We start from the raw sequence: 7,220 nt of genomic DNA, 5'->3' as shown, positions 1-7,220 counted from the left end.
TTATAAATACACTTGGGGTTATGCATTTATGAGGCACTTATGGCTGAAGAATGAAATTCAACCTAAATGAATAATGAAATGTAAACACTAAGAAACCCAAAATCTAAGTTGCCTTCTTTATGTTAACTTGTGCTGCACACTTGGATCTCATCTGTTACTCTGAAACCTAACATCCCCCAGTACTATAAAAGGGAATTATTTTTGGAAACCACATTTGATGGTTTAGATCCTTTGAAAAGACTGATAGCACTATAAGGTTATATTTGTTCCTACAGTTTGCTTGTATCTTCCTCCTAATCATTAGTAAAGTTTGGCATTGTTTAAGAATTGTAAAATTTGTAAGTTTATAATAGTTACAAAAAATGTCATTAGTCCCCTTTGGAGGCTGCTAGGGCAGCAACTCATTTTCCTATAAATTGAGAAATAAAGGAAAGAAATAAGCATTTTTCTGCCTTTCCTACACAAACTATATTTTAGGGTAACTATTATTTGATAAGGAAATCTCTGTTTATTAAGGAACTCCAGCTAAAAAATGCAAAAGCCTTGATAGAATTGTAAAATCACCATTTGCCACTCCTGAAGAAATAATGGATGTAGCTGATGACTGTCTATGGGTGCTGAAATCATTAGGTGAAAAGTCGATAAGGAGCACTATGAAAAGTGGTTTGTGCTGACACGGTGAGCCCATGGATCTATCCTTTCCTAAAGACAGAACAACCAGCCAGCACATGCTCCTGATGAGGTGAAATAGGAAGTACCCAGAAGGAAGGGAACCTGAACCTAGTTTAGTCTCTGGATCTAACTGCAAGTTTACAAAAAATATGAGAGCTGGAATAACATCTTAAAAGACAGCTAGATGAAGCAGTGAGTGTGGCAGTCCCGCTGGACAAATGAATAGGTTTTTAAACAAAAGAGGAGGCGGGCATGCAAAGGGGCAGGGAAGGTTAAAAGAGACACAAGAGATATATCAACCAAATGCAACCGGTGGACCTTGTTTGGATCCTAATTCATTCTAATCAACTATAAGAAGACATTCTTGAGACAATCAGGGAAACTTGAACACATTTTGATATTAGAAAATAATTGTTTATTTGAAAGACTGATTTTGGAATTGTGGCTATGCTTAAAAAAAGGGTTAGAGGTACATATGGAGTTACATATTGCTGAAATAATTTGACACATGGAATATGAGTTGCAATACTCAAGGAGGGAATGGATGAAAAGGGAATTGCCTTGCGTAATAAGGACCTGAGGATTACTAGTCTCTCTATTCTTGGTATGTTTGAAATTTTCCATAACAAAACATCAAAGTTATCTCCAGCTCCCCTTCCCCCTTGCAGGGCAAGAGGTGTCTACAGGGCACCAACTATCACCAACAGGTGCTATCTTTATGATAAGAAGACGGCGCGAGAGCTCAGCAACACGAGTACACAAATAAAGGTTGAAGTATTATATGAAACAAACCTCCAATAAGTTATAACATTTTTATGCTTGGCATCTAGACTCCTTTGTGCCCTCACTTTACCAGCAGTAACTCTAGATCATAGCCAAAGAATTTCTGACATTTGGGCTTGCAAACTGGATGAACAGATGAAGAAAATTTATCAAGAAATCTGAAAATACAATTATGTTGCTGTGGACCCAAAGTTTCCAAGCTTGGTTGAGAGGCACATTGGAGACTTCAGGAGTAGTGCTCACTATCAGTACCATGTCTTGCAATATAATGTAGACTTGTTAAAAATAATTCACCTAGGATCAATATTTATGAATGTGTAAGGAGAACACCTTCCAGGAACTTCAAAGTGGCAGTTTCATTTTAAATTTAATTTGACATGTAGGCCCAAGACTCTATAAAGCTACTAACACCATTTGATATCCAGTGTAAAGAACATGAGGAGGAAGGAATTGTGATCCAGTATTTTGCAGAACTTCTTGGGACATCTGAAGTAGTCCTTTGTGAGGGGGTGACATGGTTATCATTTCCTAGTGGTTATGACTTCGGTCATTTAACCAAAATCCTGACGAACTATGACTTGCTGGAAGAAAAACTTGACTCCTTCGAGATCTGTTGATCTCATGAACAGCTATAAAACTCTCAAAATTGGATTACAGGAAGTTTTTGAGCAGTTAGAGCTGGAATGGATGGGACCATGACATCAGACAGAATCTGATTCCCTGCTTGCAGGAATGGCACTTTTCAATATGAGAGACATATTCTTTGAAGATCATATGGATGTTGCCAAATACTGTGGCCATTTGTATGACCTCATTCTGGCTCATCCTGTGTACAGAATGGCTCAGGGAATAGGATCTTCAAACAGTCAGGACATGAGATAGCCCTTTTATTTTTATTGTATTTGAGCTTCACACATGTTTGTCTATAGATTTTATCTCTGATTGAATCCTTTGAAAATAGACAATACTATTTTTTTTCCTTTCATAACCCATTTATTTTCTGCTTTTCAGTACTAAGTTTAATCATTCCTACTTCAGATCATAACAAGTAGAAAAGCATTCAGATTAAATCTGGCCGTACCCTAACACATTTCTTAGCAAGAACTTTTGACAGAGATTGTGGAAAGCTACATCATATTGAATATTTTGATAAACTTTAGCTACATAGGGTTGGTTTGTTTTTCCAATTGCTTAAATTAACTAGCACACACTGTAACTTATTTCCCCACTTCATGTCTCATCCTTCCATTCTGCAGATGTTTTAGCTATTTGAGATTGCAGGCCATCAATTTGTACTTTAGAGCATAACTCGAACTCAAATCCACTGTTTTGTCAGAAATTTTGTTTTTTCTTGCTTTTGGCTAAAAAAATGAACATCTGCCAACTATATACAGTATTTACTTGTTTTTGACCCATGGAATAGAGCAAATTCATTGTGCAAATGATTGATTCACCAAGACAAACATTTAAAAGACAGAAGAAACTGCTGAGAAATTTAGTTAACTGCTGCTTCTGTACATAGTGTTTAATCTTCCAAGCACATCTAGTGTCTGTCAGTTTCTAATTGGCATGTGTAGGCAGATCTATGACTGAAGAATTTTTCAAACCAGCTTTATACACTTCAGGAAATATCCCTTGTGATTGGATTTTTAGTATCTACCAGGAAACTGGTACCCAAGATGTTGAAGTTGCAGTTATTTTGTGGTAGCACACTTCCCTTGATGTGCTTCTTTTTTATTCCACTACTGTTTTCCTTCTTTCTAATTCATAGTCATACTTATGATACTCTTGATTTGTTGAGTCCACAAATTAATTCATTAAACTCCAAAGATAGCACATTTTTTAGGTAGGTTTTGTAACAAATTATATTAGAAGAAAAAATTGTGTTTTTGTCATTGCTACAAAGATAAATAATGGACAAATCTGGTGCAAAACAACAAAATACCAACTACATATTACAATAATATATATTATGAAAAGTATATATGTATATATTACTCCTCAGGTAATTTTATTAGCCATATATATACACCTTAGGAGTGTGTGTGTGTATATATATATGTATATATATATAGCTAATATAGGAGTTATGCTTGTTTATTTTTTGTGTGTACATCTTTGCAATCTATTTTATACAGCTTGACCAAAAAAACTGAAATACTTAGTCATGGGAAATAAGTGACCAGAGAACAGTATGAGTAGGAAGACTTTCTGGTAATTATTAGCTCTACCATGAAATGACAGACTACAAGTAATGAAGTATGTTATCTTTACTTCAATCGGTAGCATTAGCAAACCTCCAAATGTTAGCCTCATTGGTTGCTTTCCCTCACACATTCTTTGTTCATCATATTATAATGCTGTAATGGGTGGTTCTTTCTAAAAAATACATTATTTACAAAACAGAGGGTATTATTTGTTTTTAAAGTGTTTGTGAATAAAGACTTCAGAAATGTTTCCTTAAACAATAAATGATTAAAGTCATTTTAAATATACAGAACTAAGGAGCAAAAGAATTTAAAATTTGTCAATTATTGTCTTTTGTGGCTGCACACACCATTGGTTCTCCCCACTCCTAGGAACACCCATTCTTACAGCCTGAGCCCCATGGTAGACAAGGCATGGTTGATTAACCATTGATAGGACATGGCAGCCACTTCTTGAATTTTTCCTGGCAATCAATACCTCACATAGGAGAGCATAGGAGTGATGAAATAACCCACTAAAAAGTATGAGGGCTTTGGCTAGTTTGAAATGAATCAAAGCATAGACTAATGGGAATGGTGTAGTTGAGATCAGAAAAGTTTGGGATGAGATGGCATGGGATTGATGGAATGGGATGTTTTGAAATAGACTGAATAGAAATGGGTGGAGTGGGATGTTTTGATATGAAATGGCTTAGAATAGAATGAAATGATCATTAAGACTTAGCTTAAGGGAGTGGCAACAAAAAAAAAAACAGAACAGAAAGAAAATAATAGAAATCTCAGAAGGCTTGAATACATATACTGATTCAAAAGCAATTATTAAGAAGCAACTAAGAAATTACATCAGAGGACCAAAAACTAGCTAAATGTCTTGTGCTGGTTTGAACCAGTTACATACCCCCCAAAAATCCTATTTTCTTTTAATCCATCCCTGTGGGTGCAGATCTATTGTCTGCTTAGGTTACTTCTTAAGAAGTGGAAATGTTTTCAATGGAGATGTGGCTCACTCGGTTCTGGGTGGGTCTTAATCCTTTAGTGGAGACCTTTGTGAGAGGATAAAAGACAGTAAAAGCCCAGAGAACTAAGAGAGAAACACCTAGAGACATATTTGGAGATAGCCATTGAAATCAGAAACCAGTAGAGAAGGACCAGCAGACATTGCAATGTGCCTTCCCATGTAATAGGGGAACCCCAGATGCCATCTGCTTTTCCTCAGAGAAAGTGTCTTCCTCTTGATGCCTTAATTTGGACATTTTCACCACCTTAGAACTGTGACTTTGTAAAGTAATAAATCTCCATTGAATGCAATCCCAGCTGTTTTATGGCAGCTTTAGTAAACCAAAACAGATTTTGGTAACAGAGAAATGGATACTGTGAGATGCAAATATCAAATATGCTACAAGAGATTTATAAATGGATATGGGGAAGATTTTGGAAGAACTGGGAGGAGCTTGGTTTGGTAAAAATATGAACTATAAAGATGCTTATGATGAGGACTTAGAAATGATGAATGTGTCATTGCAAACTGGAAGAAAGGTGACCCTTGTTTGAAAGTGGCAGAGAATTTGGCAAATTTGAGTCCTAGTGTTGTATGGAAAGTAGACTTTGAAAGCAGCAAGCTTGGATATCTAGCTGAGGAAATTTCCATACAAAATGTGGAAAATGCAGCCTGGTTTCTCCTTGTAGCTTATAGTAAAATGCAAGAGGAAAGGGAGAAGCTGAGAACTGAAATCTTGGGGATAAAGAAACCAGAAATTGATGGTTTGGAAAATTCTGAACTTTTGGAAAATTAGTCCCCAAATGACAGTGCCCCACATGAGGATTTAACCAAAACTGGAACCAATCAGCCATTTCAGGACAAGCCATAATTGGAAATACAGTTACCCACTGAAGGTTTGTGGAAAGTCCTATTGTCTGATGGTTTGGACCCCTGTGAGCTGCATGCCAAACTAACCTGCTTTTGTGGGATCTGTATAAATGAAACCACTGCCACCCTGTACTAACAGGGACAGATCAAAGCAAAACTAATTCAATGGCAGGACCATGGAAGCAACGTCCATAGCCAAGAAACCTTGGGCCAGAAGAGTGGACCCATCCATGCACTTGGAGAGGGTGAGTTTGCCCTGGAGTTTACAGGGAGTGGGCATTCCACCAATTATTCAGGAGGAATGTTATTATCCCAGAGCTCTCAGACACCTGGGGAATTGGGGGAGCTTGGTTGCCCTGTTGTTCAGGAAGTGAACTGCTGCTCCAGGCTTCAGAGAGGGTACAGTACATTCCCTGGAGATTAAGGAGACCCTGGCCACCAGCCCACTCTTCTGAAAGGGTTGGGCTGTGTCCCAGAGATGACAGAGAAAACAGCTGCAACCCAGATACTTGAGGAGAGTGGAGACAGGAACAAGGTGGTCTCACAAACACTTGGGGATGTTGGAACACTCACTCCAGTGTTTGGAGAGAGTGGGGCCACTGTGTAAGCCCTAGAAGAGGGTGAGACTGCCACTCTCTCAACCCCCAAGGATAAAATGTCCTTCTGTAGATGACTCTCAGACCTTGAAATCTAATGAAGTATGTCCTGTAGATTTTCAGAACTCTTTGGGAATTTTGACCCCTGTTTTCCTCCCAATTTCTCCTTAGGGAAATGGAAATATTTACCCTATGACTCTCCCTCCTTTGTTTATTGAAAGCAGATAACTTGTTCTGAGTTTCACAGGTCCACAGTGAGAGGATAATTTTATCTTAGGATAGACCATACCCATAACTAACTTTGATGAAATTTTCTACTTATTTAAATGAAATGATTTAAAGATTTTTTGATACTATGATGGAATTAACATATTTTGCATATGTAAAGAATATACATTTTGGGGGTCCAGAGGGTGGAATGTGCTGGTTTGAATCTGTTATGTATCCCATAAAAGTCTTTGTTCTTTTAATCCATCCCAGCATGCACAGACCTATTTTAGGTAGAATCTTTTGCTTTGGTTGTTTGCAACCAAATGTGACCCACCCAATTCAAGGTGCATCTTAATTCTTTGCTAGTCTTTTGTAAGAGAATAAAATACAGTAAAATCTCAGAGAACTTAGAGAGGAACAACAAGAGACATTTGGAGATAGCCATTGAAATTAGAACCCAAGAGAAGGACCAGCAGACATTGCCATGTCCTTTCCCATGTGACAGAGGAAACCAGCAGCCTTTTGTCAGAGAATGTGTCTTCCTCTTGATGCCTTGATTTGTACATGTTCATGGACTTAGAACTGTAAATTTGTGAAGTAATAAAAACCCCATTGTAAAATCCAACCCACTTCTGATATATTGCATTCAGGCAGCTTTAGCAAACTGAAATACACTGTCGTATTAATTTGGTTAATATCAAATCACTTTAATTGCTCACTTTGAATATCAAGAGCGATTAACAATTACTATGATAAGAAATTTATTTGCCCATGGTCTCCAACCTCTACTAACTTAAACAAAATTCTGAGCTGTGGGTTTATAAGAGAAAACAGTTTTATTATCTTTCACCTCAGACTCTCAATATATAGCTCCCTCTCTCTCAC

At 37.3% G+C, this 7,220-nt stretch overlaps 1 pseudogene; it reads left to right on the top strand.

Moving 5' to 3' along the window:
• The first annotated feature begins 856 nt into the window (after window positions 1-856).
• On the top strand, window positions 857-6,321 carry LOC143675704 (CCR4-NOT transcription complex subunit 7 pseudogene; annotated as a pseudogene).
• Window positions 6,322-7,220: the final 899 nt, after the last annotated feature.

This window comes from Tamandua tetradactyla, chromosome 3, assembly GCF_023851605.1.
Source record: "Tamandua tetradactyla isolate mTamTet1 chromosome 3, mTamTet1.pri, whole genome shotgun sequence".
In the NCBI taxonomy this organism is placed as follows: Eukaryota; Metazoa; Chordata; class Mammalia; order Pilosa; family Myrmecophagidae; genus Tamandua; species Tamandua tetradactyla.
The sequence above is the reverse complement of the archived record's forward strand: the minus strand, read 5'-3'. Positions and strand labels throughout refer to the sequence as shown.